The sequence below is a fragment of the Pinus tabuliformis genome, chromosome 1_2 (assembly GCF_031772625.1).
Source record: "Pinus tabuliformis cultivar Carrire ecotype Pingquan chromosome 1_2, CPIR1, whole genome shotgun sequence".
Taxonomy (NCBI): domain Eukaryota; kingdom Viridiplantae; phylum Streptophyta; class Pinopsida; order Pinales; family Pinaceae; genus Pinus; species Pinus tabuliformis.
In genome coordinates, this window is record NC_142298.1 from 404,377,642 (window position 1) to 404,395,356 (window position 17,715).

Sequence of the window (17,715 nt, forward strand, 5' to 3'; positions counted from 1 at the left end):
AACACTAATCTACTTCTCCAACTAATGGAAGAAAAACTAACCAACCATTCAAATACTTGTAAATTAACAAAGTAGAGATAACTTCTGCAACTACTCTATGATTCAAATCTAAGAATACATGTAAAAAAAGAGGAACCTCTGCTGCTAGTGTTGGGCCCTAATCCAAGAGCTTCAACCCTTTGAGTCAAATCAGTGTTAGATCAAAGAAACCCTTTTCATTATCATCAAAATGTAAAAAATAACATGAGAATAACAGTCACAATATCTTAGCTCAAAATTTCCTCTTGGCTACAATAAAAATTCAAATCCTAATGAGGCCCTAGGATTTCTTATTTATACAACTAAAGCTACCAACAACTTCCTAAAAATTAGGGAGGCTTGGCTCCCAAACTTGAGATTGACTTGTCTTCAACTATCACTGGCTTGGCTACCAATGAACTCGATTGGCTTGGTTGCTTGTAACTCTAAGCTGATGAGATCTGGTGGAGGAATCTTTGAGTCATTGAGGAGTTAAGGAGGGAGACAAAATCTCCTAAAATCCCTCTTGCTTGTCTACTTCGAGTTCCTTCACTTAAGTTAGCCCAAAACTACTCCAAATATTGCAAATAATGCACATTAGGCCACATGACATAACATCTTACCTTTTCCCTTGTCACTAAGCAAAATATAATAAAATATGTAAAGAAATGTGAGTATAATTGATTTTAATAAGCTAGAGAGTGGCATTAAGGCAAAAATAATTTACCTATTAATGAGCCTCATCAACAACCACCACCACGCGCACACACTTTTAATTGTATGATGATTTCTTGTTTTATGGCTTTCTTATAATTATGTTGACTCTTATTTAACGTACATCGAATAAGAGTTGACTTGTGAGGAGAAGCATTAAAATAAAGAAAAACACACTCTTTAAATTATATAATGCTTTCTCATTTTATGTATTTCTTTTAATAAGGAAGACTCTTCCATGATGTATATTTAATAAGAGTAGACCACGGGGGCTTCACTGGGGAGCAATATCATATCACGTGCATTCATATTGGGGGATATATATTGAGCAAAAAATGACATAATATATTGGGGGATATATAGGGGGTAAAGGGTTTTTATATTGGCAGGTGTAAAAAATGGAGCTCAAAGTTGATGGAAAAATATAAAGGGGTATAAAAAATGTTAATGAAAAAATGAATGCCTACAATATATAGTGAAAGTAAAGCTTTTTAAATTGGGAAGGTGTATTGGTTTCGTATTGGTAGGGGGTTAAATATTATGATTTTTAAAGGTATTTTCCAATATGTAGTCAAATTAGGGGTATTATTTAGTATGCCACGAACACACGTGATATGTCAGAGGGTCATTGAGTGAAGCCCCCGTGGAGTATGTATATATATATATATATATATATATATATATATATATATATATATATATATATATATAGACAAACCATTCATTGACAAATCGTTGGGTAGATAAGGAAAAAGAAAAATTAAAATTTGTATATTGGGAATCCAAAGCTTAGTGTTAAATGTGGAGGGGGGGAAGTGTGTTTGATGTGTGGGTGAAGAGATTATGTAGGGTAAAGATAAATTTAAAAACTTAAAATTAATTACTATTTTTATGCATGATGTGATTAACTTTTACAACTAATTATAAAATCATATTTTTATTTTTAATGCATTTGGAATTACATGAGCCTTGTTGCTCCTTTATGATTACAATTTATCAACCAGTAATAAGTAATTAGCCTAATCATTTATAGATCTAAAAAAAATTCTCTAGTTTAAGTTAGTTAGAGATGGGTATTCGTAAGATAATGAACTGAAGGGAAAATTGCCTACTGATAAGAAATTTGTAAGTGTAATCCTATTGAGGGAAAAATAGTCATTGGCGAGTAATGTGTGAAAGTAATGGTTGGAAAGACCATAAGGTTTCACAAACTTGGGCCTAGTTTTTATTTAGTTATTTGTAGAATATAATTTATCAATGTTCCACCAAGTTTATGGGATGAGGGAGTGGATCAACGGGGAAATGAACATGTGGAATGTGTGGGATCCACCCCCATTTTTGGGATATTCATGGGGGATAATGGGATGCTGGGATCCCTTGATAGTTGTCCTTGTGTATAAAATTATAAAAATAAAAATAATAATGATGAAATCCCAAAAATAATAATTCATCCCATGCAAATTCATCATTTTGAAACGTAATTACTAAATAGTAAACTAAACAAATTTAAACTCAATCTTGTTAATGATATAAACATGAATTAGCTTCAAATTAAGAAATGAAATGCATTGATTCATAAACTAAATATTGCATACATTGATTTAGATCCATCATTCATCACTCATCATTCTAGAATATAATTAGTACTAAACAAAATAATAGATAGTGAATTCTCGAATAGTAATTTGAAATTACTCAAAAGTCAAAATTTTGAAATATTAAAGAGTGACAAGTAAAAAACTTGGTATGAGATCATTAGTATTTAGAGTCAAGACACAAAAGTTAAAATTAAAAATCAATAATGGATAATGAGCATCAAGGATTCAATACGATTAATTAGTTCTATACATCCATTTATTGCATAAATTCATTATAAGTACCATCAATAAGAGTGTCACTATTTAAGTCAATGTTAGTCTCATGAATAAATAATAGCACACCAACCAAAACATGTTCTGATTCATTTGATCCATCCTCCTCATCTATTTGTGTACCATCCTATGTATCCACATCTCATCATATCATTTATCCACTTCAATATTTTGGTGTCTTCCTATGTGCAAGATGTAGGGCACTATGCATTGTAACTAGCTTCTCTACTCTCCTAGAGGCAAGTTTATTCCTTTTGATTTGGTGAATGAAGATATATGTGGACCAATTCGTCTCTGCTATGGAGGAACTAGAAATATGAGATAATAAGCAAATAGCAAGATGTTGGATCTTTAGAGAATCATCTCCATGAATGGTTCACCAACCAATAGGGTTATCCTAACGTAAGTCATTGTTATCTTCCCTCATATCATGCTTGTTAAAGGGAACATTTGGACTTGAAACAACATTAATTATGTTCCAAGTGTTGTCCCCTCTTTTGAATTATACATCTTTGTAATGGTAATTTGAAATCCCTTCTCGATCTTTGGACCCTCGTGTTGAGTCCAAAACACATTCTAAAACATTTTGAAAATTTTTGGCTACCACTTTCCATTAGGTTTCTTGCTAGTCCTAACCATGTTTTCTTCTTGTTAGACTTAATTTATTTTTTATATCAATAAGTCATTGTCAATTTTTTTGCATTGATCATAAATTTTAGAGGGGGGTCAAGAAGAGGCATTACTCAAAAGTTTTTATTTCCAATTATTATCAATTGAATTTTCAAACTTTTCATCAATACAAAGTTCTAAAAGCCAACAATCTCAAAAGTCTGAAGTCTCCACGACGAGCACTAATGGCATTGACAATGTTAGGTCCCCATACAACTAGTGTAACCCCTTATTGTTATTAGTACAACCCCCTTATTATATTTTTGTGCCCATGTAGTCCCCATATTGTTATTATTGTGCCCCATAGAAGCCTAGTATTGTTATTATTGTGCCCTTACATTATTATTGTTATGTTGGCTCTGATTATATTATGACCCCTTAGACTCCTATATATAGAAAGGAGGTCTTGTCATTTGTGTCATCCAAGAATTGTTCATTTGTGTAATGTAAAGGAGGTTGCCCCCTCGAAGAGGCTAAATTCTAAGGTGTTGATCTATCTTTTCTATCTTTTTGTGAGCTGGTTTCATAACATTTGGTATAAGAGCTATGGATTCTAGGGTTTCGTTGCTCCAAATAAGTCATCGTGGAATTTTCACTATAAATTTTTTGCTACGAAGTTTCAGAAGCTAAAAAAAAAAACCCACTTGAGAATAAATCAGTCTGAACCTCACGTCCAAATTTTAGATCTTGTCTCACTATATTTTCGGAGAAATAAGCTGAGACATTTAGGGTTTTTGCAGGCTCCCGAATTACATCCTAAATAGGTGACCTAGGGAAAATCATCATAACTTTCTCTCTGAGCATCAAATTGAAATTTCGTAAGAATTTGCAGAAAGAGGACTTCCTGTAGTTTTCTATATATCAGTTTTAGGTACTAAGGTCAAAACAGTGAGACGTGGCACGTCGTACAAGTTCGCTCTACTGAACTAGTCTATAATCAGGTCACCGTGGGAGATTTGGCATAACTCTTTCTTGGATAATCAAATTTTGATTAGAATTACGAGGTTAGAAAGAGAACTCAGAGAGCTACCACAAGAAGAGATTTTACAACTTGGAGATATGAAATTACATAGTTACAGTCATTTCAAGATTGAGCTCCTAAAATCAAGAGAAAGCGAGATGAGGAAGTTTGATGGCAAGGATCTGGTAAATTGGATACTACAAATGGAGAAATATTTTGATCTACATGGTGTACCACTGTTACAAAAGCTATGTATTTCATATTCATATTTAGAACAAGATCAATTTTTATGGTATAAAGGGCTTTGTTCTCGTAAACCACTTGCTACATGGTCAATTTTCACGAAGGAAATTATAGCACATTATGAGGATACAAAGAGCAACACCTTCTTTAGAGAAACACCACAACAATTGGAAGAAAAAAGAGAAAAATGGCTTTGTTACAAAGTGGAAAGAAAAATTATGGCAACAAGGAAGTCTGCCCCTCACAACTATAAAGATGGAAGTGTTGTTTCTCCTAGCCTTCCACAACCTACAAGGGTTACACCACAACAATTGGAAGAAAAAAGAGAAAAAGGGCTTTGTTACAATTGTGATAAAAAATACATTAAAGGTCATAAGTGTGTTGAGAAGAAATTATTTTACATTGATTTTGGAGAGGAGGAAGAAAATGATCAAGAAACATCAAAAGAAGAGTATATACACCGGGAACCAACCTCGGAGAAAGAAGAAATGAATCCGACCACATCTTGTAAAGCATTGGAAATAATTACTACTCCTCAAACTCTTAAGATAGAAGGAAATATCAAGAAGAAAAAGGTTCAAGAAGTGAAAGACCACATCAAGAAAGAATAAATGAATCCAACCATATCTTGTAATTCATTGGCCAGAATTACCACTCCTCAAACTATCAAGATAGAACGACATATCAAGAAGAAAAATGTTCAAGAAGTGAAAGATCACATCGAGCATCAAGAAATGAATCCAACCATATCTTGTAAAGCATTGGAATAAATTACCACTACTCAAACTCTCAAGATAGAAGGACATATCAAGAAGAAAAAGGTTCAAGCAGTGAAAGATCACATCGAGCATCAACAATAAGTTCTCCAACTTTTAAATGATAACACCACTTTGGTGTAGAATTGAATGAAACAATGGCCATATCAACATCACAGTGAAATAAGTTTTGATGTAGGTGATTGTGTATTTTTACAACTACATCTCAAGCAAGCTATTTATGAGAAAGAAATGTTGGCAATACTACATGCACTTAAGAAATGGCAACCTTACCTAATGGGAAGACACTTAAAGGTAAAAATGGATCATGATAGTCTTAAATACCTTTTAGAACAAAGATTATCTTTAGAAGAACAGATAAAATTGGTCACAAATATGTTGGGTTATGACTTTGAAATCATCTACAAAAAAGGGAAGCAAAATGTTGTTGCAGATGCACTCTCAAGAAAGCATGAGGATGTGGAAGCATTGTTTTGTGCTATTTCTATTATCCAACCAGATTGGATAAACGAAGCAATGGATGAATGGAAGAAGGATGAAGAAGTGTGGCCACTCATTCAAAAGTTGCAGAAGATCCCAGTTCAAACAATATTGCGAGAACTTGACAAGGAAGGAAAAATCATATTGGAACCTGAAGCAGTCACAGAACTGAGAAATCGACAACTACGAAATAGATCAATTTCTGAGTATCTCATCAAGTGGAAGAACTTACCCACTGAAGATTCCACATGGAAGGACAAGAATTTATATAGAAGCATCAAGAACTACTCAAGCGTTGAGGACAACACTTTTTGAAGGAGAGGGGCATGTTAGGTCCCTATACTACTAGTGTAACCCCTTATTGTTATTAGTACAACCCCCTTATTATATTGTTGTGCCCATGTAGTCCCCGTATTGTTATTATTGTGCCCCATAGAAGCCCAGTATTGTTATTATTGTGCACTTACATTATTATTGTTATGTCGACTCTGATTATATTATGACCCCTTATACTCCTATATATAGAAAGGAGGTCTTGTCATTTGTGTCATCCAAGAATTGTTCATTTGTGTAATGTAAAGGAGGTTGCCCCCTCGAAGAGGCTAAATGCTAAGGCGTTGATCTATCTTTTCTATCTTTTTGTGAGTTGGTTTCATAACAAACAACCATCTTTGGGCAGAATGATTTTTTTTTTATATTTCAATAACTGAAAGTTGAAAATGTGGCTGATAAATTTTATTATTTCACTTTAAAAAATTCATGCTTTAAATTTTCTAGACTCGACTAATGACCATGATTTGCATGAACTTCAAGAAAACATACAATTGCTTATTCCATGAACTTTATGAAGAATTTTATTTGAAAAATCATCAACAAGACCAAAAGATTGTTTTAATATGCATCACTCTCTCTCTCAAAACCTTTCCAAAACACTAAAGTGTAAATTGATTGTTGATAGGAAATTCAAATCAATTATCGATAATCATTGTTTGTAACTCCTATATTTGGTTACTAGACTGTCTAATCACCATTAATTTGTTCTAGTTCATCCATAAATATTTATTTATGGTACTATGTCAACCATTAAAGTGAGAATTACACACCAATAACTAAGAATTGAGCCTTATGAACTCAATTTTTATTGTTATTGAGTCCATTTAAAGCTAGATTTAATGTGTTAGTGTGATGATACACTTTTCCTTTATCATAGTATGCCTAGTCTTCATATTTTCTCCATATCATGTGAACAACAAATGTATTTCTCTGGTATATTTCTAAGGTGCTAGCTTGCACTTATTTCCTTTATACAATATTGGTATCAATTTGACATAAACGTATGTTTCAAAATCAATATTTTCAATTTTTAAAAGAGTGATTTGTCTACTATAATAAATTAGAGAAGTTTAAGAGTACAAGTTCTTTTTGTGAAAGAAAAACATGCAGTTTCCACCCCTTCTCAATTTCTTATTTTATGTTTTCTAAATTGTATTATTGGGTATTTATTCAATTTAGGGAATAGTCAAATGTTGTGCAAATGACAGTAGACTTTGTGTTTCATATTCTTTTAGATGAAATACCTCCAAGGAGGGTTCATATTAGAATTTCTAGTAAATCATGTAAGAGGAAGAAACCTATAGAACAAATGGAGCCATCACAACAAACACCTATTGAGGTTGAACTTTTTTAGGATATGTTCCAGTCATATAGATACCTAAACATGAGGTAAAAGATTTAAGACATGTCTTCCAAGATACTAACACCATTACAATGCCTTGAGTCCCTTTCCTAGGATGGAGAGAGTTGTATCAAAGATTTCATATTAAATATTATATTAATGCAATACCCCCTAGTGCTCCTAAGTTAACAAAAGTGGACAATATAGTTTTTATCAAAATAAGAAAATATTCCCTACATTATGATATAGTGAGAACATAAAACATGCCTTATTATTGTTGATTGGATAATCTCTTGTGTTGATATATAAAATATTCCCATTTTGGATGACCAAGGAATATGTATAGGTTTCTACTTGGCATATAAGCTAGAGAAATGTTATAATAAATATAACATCCTTGAATACCCTCATGTTATATTCTACATATTTCTATCGAAGTTAGTGAGCCAAGTTTTGTTGGACTTATGTGTCTGTGTTATGCATTTTGAGTCTAGAGTGCTAGTAAATTAAAGGCTTATGAGCCTAAGGACATGTCGCAAATAATTTTATGAGTAATGGAATATCATTGTTGCAAACTAATTTAGACAAAAGAATAAGGGCCTATAACTCCACAAGAGGAAAGGAAATACAATGATGGAACCAAATACTATTTTTTCACACCATAACATCCCAAAAGTCACTTAAGAATATAAAAACTAGACTAGGAAAATGAAAGGGGGAAAGAAGTCTCCAAGTGGTGGGGAGAGTGGTTTTCTAGTTCACACTTGAATGGTCTTGTACATGCATACAAAATTCATCATTTCCTCATCCTGACCATCGAACCCTATCTAAATCAACACACATAATTCATGAGCAACCTAGGGAAACTATCAGGAGTGACATGTACTATCTCAAAGTGAATTTCTTAGTTTGATAAGGGAAGGTACACATTGGTGAAATTGTGGCTAGCACTATGGGATGTGGCTACAAACTACAAGGTAAGAGTTTGATCGAACCACAACTTGTCACCTCATAATTAGATGTGGAAACCCTATTAAAATTCCATGGTGAAGGTTCCTTTCTTGTGCACAGTGAGGTTGGATCTAGATTGCAAAGAAGTGGGTATAAATTCCTAGTATAAGTTTGAAGGGGTGCCTAGGATACTTCTAATGGTAGGTGGAACTCCTAGAGATAATTTATTTCAATATTCCCTGGTTATTTTTCACTTTAATCCCAAGATGTAGTAGTGGCATAGCTTGATGGAATACAAAGGTAGTGAAAGGGTACAATATCTTGGGTGTGAAATGTGGGTAGTGCAAGACTATTGTTAGAGAGGATTCTAATGTTAACACTTGGACCAATACTTGAACTATATTCATTGCATGATGTAGTTGGATCTAGGTGATAATTTACTCTTATGGAGTTATGGCCCCATCTTGAGGGTGACCCACTAGTGAAGTTCCAAATTAATGTGGTCTATGGTTGGGAGGAACATCTAATATTTGCAGCCAGCTGGTGATATATTATGCTTCCAAAATTATGTGTCTAATTCATGGATGTTGGAAATTATATGTGTCTACTTCTTATGTATACTTTGTAAATTACTTATGTTTAATGTTAAATATATGTTATCTGAAGTAATTTGTGTTGAGCATTGGATACACTTTGGTACTTACATATTGTCAATGAAAGGATATTAAGCATGTTGGTGAGGCCAACTTGAGCATGCTCAATAATTTACATTACTAGGAAAAAAATTTAAGGTATTGAACCCTCAATGAAAATTTATGTAAGGTTTAAGGAGGAAATTTGTTATGAATCCCTGAGCGAAAAAGATGAAGAAGACTAGCTAAGTTATTCCTTGTTTAATGGGAAGACTTGGAGGTCTCTTGTTGACTAGAAACAAAAAATGTCTAAGTTTGCTACCTTACCTAAATTGGCTACAAATATTGTCATAATTTATAGACATTATATAAGAGCCCTTTACTTGTTATGAAATTGCAAGTTTTTTGTACTTTTATAAAGGGTTGGAATCCTAGATAAAGAAATCCTATGGGGCATTGCTTCAAGGGAAATCATCCTTAATGTCAGCCTCTCAAAATAAATTGAACAGGATGCAAGGCTTGTTTTGTTGAAAAGGAGTGAGAAGTACCACTTAGGAAGGAAAAATGAGTAGGAGGCCCATGGACTTTGCTCTTTGTAGACTAACTACTAATGGCTACAACTACCTAAGAAGTGGGCTCCCTTTTTATGATTAGGAAGACTCAAGTCATCCTAAGGGATTTGGAGAAAACATAAGCCACTCAAGTTCAACATGATCCAGTAAGGGTGGGCTAAGGTAAACTTATTCAAGCCTATATTTTTTTATAAAATTAAAGGATTGAGATTTCAAAAATATAGGGATGGATGGTCTTATCCCATTCCCTAGTCACATGGGTCAACAAAGGACATGGCCTATACCTATTTTCAAAAATGGGTTTAACGTGTGGCCTAGGAAAAAGTCCCAAAGTCTAAGTTTTATTCCTCGGTGGCGCAATGGCCAGTTAATAGAATGAAAATTGATGGAAAAGGGAATCATGTTAGTTTACAGACTATTAACTAGATTGAACCAAGTCCATCAAGTCAAGATGTGTTAATATTCTCAGTGATTGATGGACAATTAATAGAAATATCAACTAATGAAGAGTATAGTCCTACTAGTTGATAGTTATATCAACCAAACTAGTTCCAAGTAAAATAAAGGCTTTGTTAGCATCTTAATAGTTTGTTGCCCAATTGATCAAATCTAGTGTCGAGTTAATGGAACTAGAAAGAAGATAGGAATGGTTCCTATTAGTTGAAATATATGTCCACCAAACTGAACCAAGTCCACAGGGTAATGCATTATGTATTCTAGTGCTTGATGACCAAGTTAATGGAAAGGAAATCTAGAAATATGGGTTTTATTTAAAAATGGGTGCTAATAGCTTCTTCATATATAGATGTTGGAGGTTTATCCAGACCTCTAGTCACATTGGATAGTAGGGTTGTGACTGAGAGCCCAATGATTAGGAGCTAATGGAAAAAATATAACATTTTCACTTGGGTGGATGCCTTGGAGAACCAGGTATTTTAGTATCTAAGAAATCATTAAAGTGCCATGCAAGGAAAATTTTGGATACAATATGCTTGGATGGGTGGAACCCACTTTTTTGGAACTCGGAGGAACATTTGCATAGGATCTAAAGATTTACCTTTAAAAGAAGGAAACACTTAAAAAATCTTCAAATCTAGATGAATAACCTTGTTAGAAGCTCTCTACTTCATCAAATAGAATCTGGATGAGATATTTCGATTATATGATAGAAAATATTCATGGCAAGATATTTTGATGTCTTAATTTTGACATGGCTACAAATATGGCATGATTACAAGACATGTTGATGCAAAAGTTTAGCTAGAATTAGATAATGTGTAGTTTTGATCTAGCATGTTGATATGGCATGATAGCATTGTGTCCAAACCTGCTCATGTTAATGTTACAGATGAGGTGGCATCCCTCATGGATGATGATGTATGTTTTAGGAGACCAAAAACGTGGCTTTTCCCAAGAGGTACCATTAAAAGTTTTCCTAGATCTAGATAATAGATGCCTTTAGTTCTAGATTTAGGTCATATGTGCTAGTAGTGACAAGACCATGAGCTTAACTAGAGGAGGGCTAAGAGGTTAGAGATTCATAAATTTGTCTTTTCACAAAGAATACCACTTAACATTTTATCTAAATATAGATGAAATCCGTTGATCAAACCAATCATACTACCTAATAAAACCCATATTTACATCAATATTCGCTTCTAGCAACTGTGATACTCTTTGAATAAGTTTACATAAATTGATAGAACTTGAATCCAAAGGACCCAAAATCTAAGAATGTGAGACTTTTGGAAAGTGCCCTTTTCTAGAAAACCTAGATTCTAAATGTTGGAGTGAGATGTTGACATGATATGTGACATGGATCCTAACATAGTTGATGATGAGGCTCATGATGTGGACGGATGACATTTAAGGTGGCAACTATTTCGATGTATGACATGGAACTTAGAGGGTCGACTTTTTGGTCCTAGAAAAAGTTTTAAAATCTAAAATATCCATTAGCGAACATTTTTTTTGAAAACCCAAATAATGATAAACCTAAATTAAAACCATTAGCTAAGAGGTTTATAGGAGATGAATACCATTCCATCACTAAATATAATTAGGATGAAGGAATATGAGTCTATCACTTTCCATTACCATCAACATTTTCCCATTTCCCAATAGATCCTATATTTGATCCTAAATTTTCAATAATTCAACCTTTACAAGAAAATATTTATCTAGATATGGAGCATCATCTAATATGTCTACCTTTCAGAGATGGTATGCATCGATTCTAACACATGGTAAGATGACTTCCATGTGTTGGACATGTATCTAACAAGATAGTGTACAATGTAATATGGTATTGACAAATGGTAGGTGAACCATGTGTCAACTATAAAATTGTTGACTAGAAATGAGTAGAAAAATATTTCAAGGGCCATAACTTTGCACTTAGAACTCAAAATGAGGTAAAATTTATATTATTGCAAATATATTCACAAATAGAAATGATGATTAATTTAGAAATGAGGTATAAGATAGATGTAGGAAGAGAAAGAAAAAAACATTTACCCCACCTCCATAAAGTCATCTTGGGGTTTGGGTATGTTACAGAGTTGTATCAGAGTCCAAGTTGCAATGTTGGGCCTACTTAGCCCTAGAATCATAATGTATATTAGAAGATGGATTGTAAGATGGAATCCAAGCAGGAAATAGAACATGTAATACCTAAAAGGAGGGAGAATAATAGACACTCAAGGAAATCCATAATAGCTAGTAGAAAATAGTCCTCCCCAAGACAATCTGTGAAGATATCATGCACACCTTATAATGTAGGAAATAGTTAAATCCCCCCACGAGTAGATCCCCAAAGAGAAAGCTTGTGAATGGTGACTTAAAAGGGTAAGCTCAAGAAAATTAGGCCTCCTTAATTCAATGGAGAACATATTAAATGTGAGAAGGTATAACTCTCATTTGTGAGGATAAATAAGTACTCTTATTTATATAATTACTCACCTAATCTGAAGGTTAGAATTGAATTTTATCACTTTGAAGGTAAGGAAAATCAGTATGTGGTGGGAGAATCTTAAGCAGGTTAAAATCCTTAATGAAAAATAGACAATTTGGGAGTAGTTTTAGGGGTAATTTCAACTAAAGTACTTATCCAAGCATTACTATTATAATAAGATGCAAGATTTATTCAAACTAAATCTTGGAAAATGAAAATGGAAGAATATGAGAGAGAATTCCTAGAGTTGTTGAAGTATGTGGACTTTATTAAAGATGAAAAAGTAAAAATTCATTGGTTCTTCAGTGGCCTTCCTCCTTATCATAATAATAATATCAAATAGTATAAACCTAAGACCCTATAGGAAGTTATAAGTAAAAATAAACACCTCTATGAGTAGATCACTAATAAGAAATTGATTTAAAAGGCTTGGAATGAGAAAAAGAAAGCTAAAAAGGAGAAAGGCAAGAAGCAATACAAGCCTTAATTCTTCAAGAACTGGTCTCTAAAAAATCAACCTAGGAAGCACACACCCAATGATTTGAAATCAAATTCATTGCGTAAAGGACCAAAGTATCCACCCATTAGATCTTGGGGTTTTAAAGGAAATCACTTGTTTAAAATCCACCCCATAAGGATGCTATAATCAAGGTTGTGCAAAATATTTAAGGAGCTAAAATAATTGGAGACATTGGTGCAAGTATACCCAATATATATGTATCATTGGACAACTATCAACTTGACCACCAATCACATGTCATGATTAAGGTTGCAGATAAGATTAATGATCATCCATCAAATAATATTAATTTGTTCTAGAACTAACCATAGTCAAATTGACCCTAATATTGTTGAAAGGATTAGTTTGAAAAAGACCACTAAGACTTGGTTAGTGTGGCTAGCCATAAGTACAAACTAAAGGACTAATGAATTGGTAAAATATTTTTTAATGAACATGAACAGAATGGAGAACATAGTAGGTATAAATATCATTCCATTGTCCTCTGACTACCTCATAGGTATGGAAAGGTTGGACCATAATCATGCTAAATTGGACTATTATAATAAGGCATTTCTCTGCACCAATGAAGATGGGAAAAAAATGAAAGTATAGGGGATTCCAAGGCCTATTTCTGTGAGAGAGATACATGTGATTCCAATCTAAAGTTTTAGAAAGAGATGTCAAATTTATGCTTCCCACCTAGAGGAAGAAGTTAAAGAAAAAGTACCTAACCTTGAGGAATAACTAGTGTTGATGAAATATGACAAGGTATTTAAGGATATAATAGGATTACCTACTAAGAGAGATATTTAATTTGAAATTGACCTAGTATCTTGAGTTTCCCCTGTCTCCAAAGCACCCTATAATATGAGCGCCACACTTGAAATCAAAGAATTATATATGCAACTCGAAGATTTTTTAGAAGAAAGGATGCATATACCCAAGTGTATCACCTTGGGGTTCCTTAGAGATATTTGTTAAAAAGAAATATGGAGCATTACAATTACGCATTGAATTTAGGAAACTAAACAAAATGATGATAAATAATAAGTTCCCTTTACTAAGGATGGATAATGTATTTTACCAACTAAGAGCAGCCAAGTTATCTTACAAGATTGAACTGAGGCAGGGATACTATTAGGTTAGAATTAAAGAAAAAGTCATTAGTGAGATAGAATTAAAACCAGTTATGGTCACTAGGAATTTTTTGTGGTGCCCTTTGGATTATCTAATGCACTAATTGTCTCCATGTTCCCTATGAATGGAGTCTTTCAAAAATTCTTTGACAAATTTGTTGTTGTATTTTAAGATGACATTCTTATATATTCTAAATAAAAATAATAACATGAACAACAATTGAAATGGTTCTAAAAGTACTTAGAGAGCATCGTCTCTATGCTAAATTAAGAAAATTTTATTTCTACCAATAACAAATACAATATATGGGGCATATCATCTAAGCGAAGGTAATAGTTGTAGACCCAAAAAACATTAAGACTATCATTGAATGGCCAACACCAAAAAATGTAACAAAGGTCAAGTCCTTTATGGAGTTAGTAGGTTACTATCAAAGGTTTATAAAAGGATTATCAAGGATAGCATATTAAATTACCTCCTTATATAAAAAGGGTATTAAATTCAAATGGATCCAAGATCACAAAATGGCTTCTAAACATCTACAGATATTATTCACAAGTGTGCCAATTTTCTAGATAGTTGATCTAAATGAACAATTTATTATGTTCACTAATGCATGCAAGGAAGGATTAAGAGGGGTCCTCACACAAAGGGTCAAGTGATATGCTTTAAGTCTAGAAAAGTAAAGGATCATGAGAGGAACTATGCTACCCATGATATAGAATTAGTAGCCATAGTTCATGCTCTCAAAATATGGAGGGATTATCTCATTGTTGGGAAATTCGATCCCTGAATAGATCACAATGGACTAAGGCACTTTTTCAAACAACCAATGTTGAATGTAAGGAAAATAAGATGCCTAGAAATTCTAGTTGAATATGACTTCAAGATCAAGTATATAACAGGGAGGGAGAGTAGTGTGTTGGATGCACTTAGTAGAAGGATCAATGAGATGCATTTCACAACCATCAATGTATGTAAGCATGTTTTAGAAATAAGAATTATAGAGACTAGAAATAAAGGTCAACAATATATGTAGATTAAAGAGATCTTACAGAAAAATAGCATGTAACTCAAGTACAAAGACTATGATTTGAGTAATAATGGTTGATTCTATATAAACCCATGGTCTACATACCAAACTCATTGGAGCTAAAGAAGGTATTATCAATGAGATGTAGAATGTAACTTATACTAGGTATCCAAGAAACAAAAGGACATTATCATCTTGCAAGTTGTAATATTGCTGGCCCAATATGAAGAAAAAAGTGATTGATTACATAGCTAGATAGTTGGAGTGATAGAAAGTAAAATTTGTACCTCCTAATTTATCTTTTTATGAGCAAATATCATCGATGAACCTTTCTTGCACCTAGTACAACATTTCATTCAAGCTCTAATCAATATGACTAGTGGATTTGACTTCAATAACAATGAAATGACCACCCCTAAGGAGTTGGTTTGTCTTCAATCCTAATGAATGTGGTATTACATGAACTGAAAATATCACCTTTCTTTGCATTTGGATTACTACTTGTGTGATTTTTGGTTTTCTTATTTTTCTTATTTTTATATTCCCATTATATTCACCTCATTAAGATGTTTCCAACGATATAAAATTTGCTAAATTTTGACTCTTGGATCAAAAAATTAGATTGTTTAAAGTTTTGTGTTTTTAACTATTTTTTATTAATTTTTAATTGTTTTATATTTATTTTATTAGTTAATTTTTATATTGGTTGGAGGTTAGATGATCCAATTTGTTAGGGTGGGTTAGTTGGTCAGTTGAAAAGTACTTCGAGTTAATTATTTGCTTCTTAGAAGAAGGTCAAAATCATAAAATTCTCACTATTATGTTTTGACCTGTCATTGCTCAAAGGAGTCATCTTCAGTCAGGTTATTGCTTTCGATGGTCATTGGGAAAAAGTGTCTAATGATTTTCAATGTTTTATTGTTGAGTCTGAGTATTATGTGATGATAGGTGGGGTAACATGGTCTGAATGTCAAATACTGAGGAAAGGTTTTCAAAAAGGATCAAAATCAATGCTTTAATTTACACCTTTCCTAAGAATTTTATAAACCCTTCCCCCCTATCCCCTATTTCCCTCATTTCATCCCTTCCCCTTCTTTTGTAATTCTACCTCAATCCTATCATTTTACTTTAGGCCTAAAACTTTTATCATCGTTATCATCTAAACCACATTTCCCTAGGCCTAAACTATTCCCCTTCCCTAAACATCATTACCCACTTTCATTCATTATCGTCCTATCTCTCCCGAAACACATTGATTATCAAAGTTATCATAACCAAATACTCTGCCACCTTATAACATTTGAACAACGACTTTCAAAGCATGTGAAGTTTGATAAGAAACGCGGGTTGCACGTTCATTTGCTTACATCAGCACCAATTTTCAAATCATTATGCAGGCCACCAATTTTCATGTGTGATTGCTCGCAAGTGGTATGCAGAGGATCAAATGAGGCTTTTCTTTCTAGAGCAAGGGTCACAAAAGATTTCAAAGGGCATGAGAGGATTAGAGGTTGAAGGTGGGTTTACAAGTTACAGACCATTTGGGCACAGCACGACATTCTTCTTGTACAACGAAATAAGTCATAACAAGCTTGTTTTCAATGTTCATATTGAAACAAAGGAATTACAGAGGTAGGGAGACAATCATCCTACTTGTGAATTCTTGTTCATTATTCTCATGGTCGCAATGTTTAAGAATTTCTCTATCACTGTTAGAAAATGTGTGCCACACACACCTTGTCTTGTTAAAAAACAAGGTCTTATTTCCAAGAGTGTTGTTTGACTGCTCGAAGCATAATTTCTAAATGATGAATGCTTCCTAAAGATTTGATTTTGAATACCTTTTTAATGTTAAAGCCTCTTGCTTGCATTTCATCGCATAATTTGTGTTGTCACCATCTTAGTGTTACATCTGCCTGAGTGGATCTTTTGTTGTCATATGACCCTGCTCTCATCCCTTAGGGTCTACACACGTAGTCATAACTCCAAAGTTTAAATCCATTAGCCAGGTGTAGAGATAGAATGGCCCCTGTTGCCAGCAAAAAAGGAGGTGGCCTTGTTCACACTAAACCCACTGCTTTGAATTTGCTCAATTCATCCACTACCATTACAGTGGCTTTTGAGAACACATGATGTATCCCTTTCTGTTAAAATATTCAGAAATTAGGTCATGATGTCAAACTAGTCAGTGCATTTTCTCTAAATTTTCAAGACAATAGAGTGAATCTAGGTGACTTGGAGATCATATTGTTTGAAAATTTCATAGCTGATGCAATCAATCTCCAAACAACAGGGGAGAAATGGTTCAAGGGGGATGAGTTAGACATTTTATCCTTAAAGCAGTTTGTAAAACCTGAGTATCTTAACAAATTTTCCTTCACCTTCCCTAGCACTTATCTCCAAGAGCAGTATGTAGACCTTTTGAAGGTCATCCAAAGGTATTTCACTTGTGAAGGTAGGTTCAGTAGAATTTACCAGTATCATCTCAGGTTGTTATGGCATTTCATAGAGAGAAACCCCATGAACCT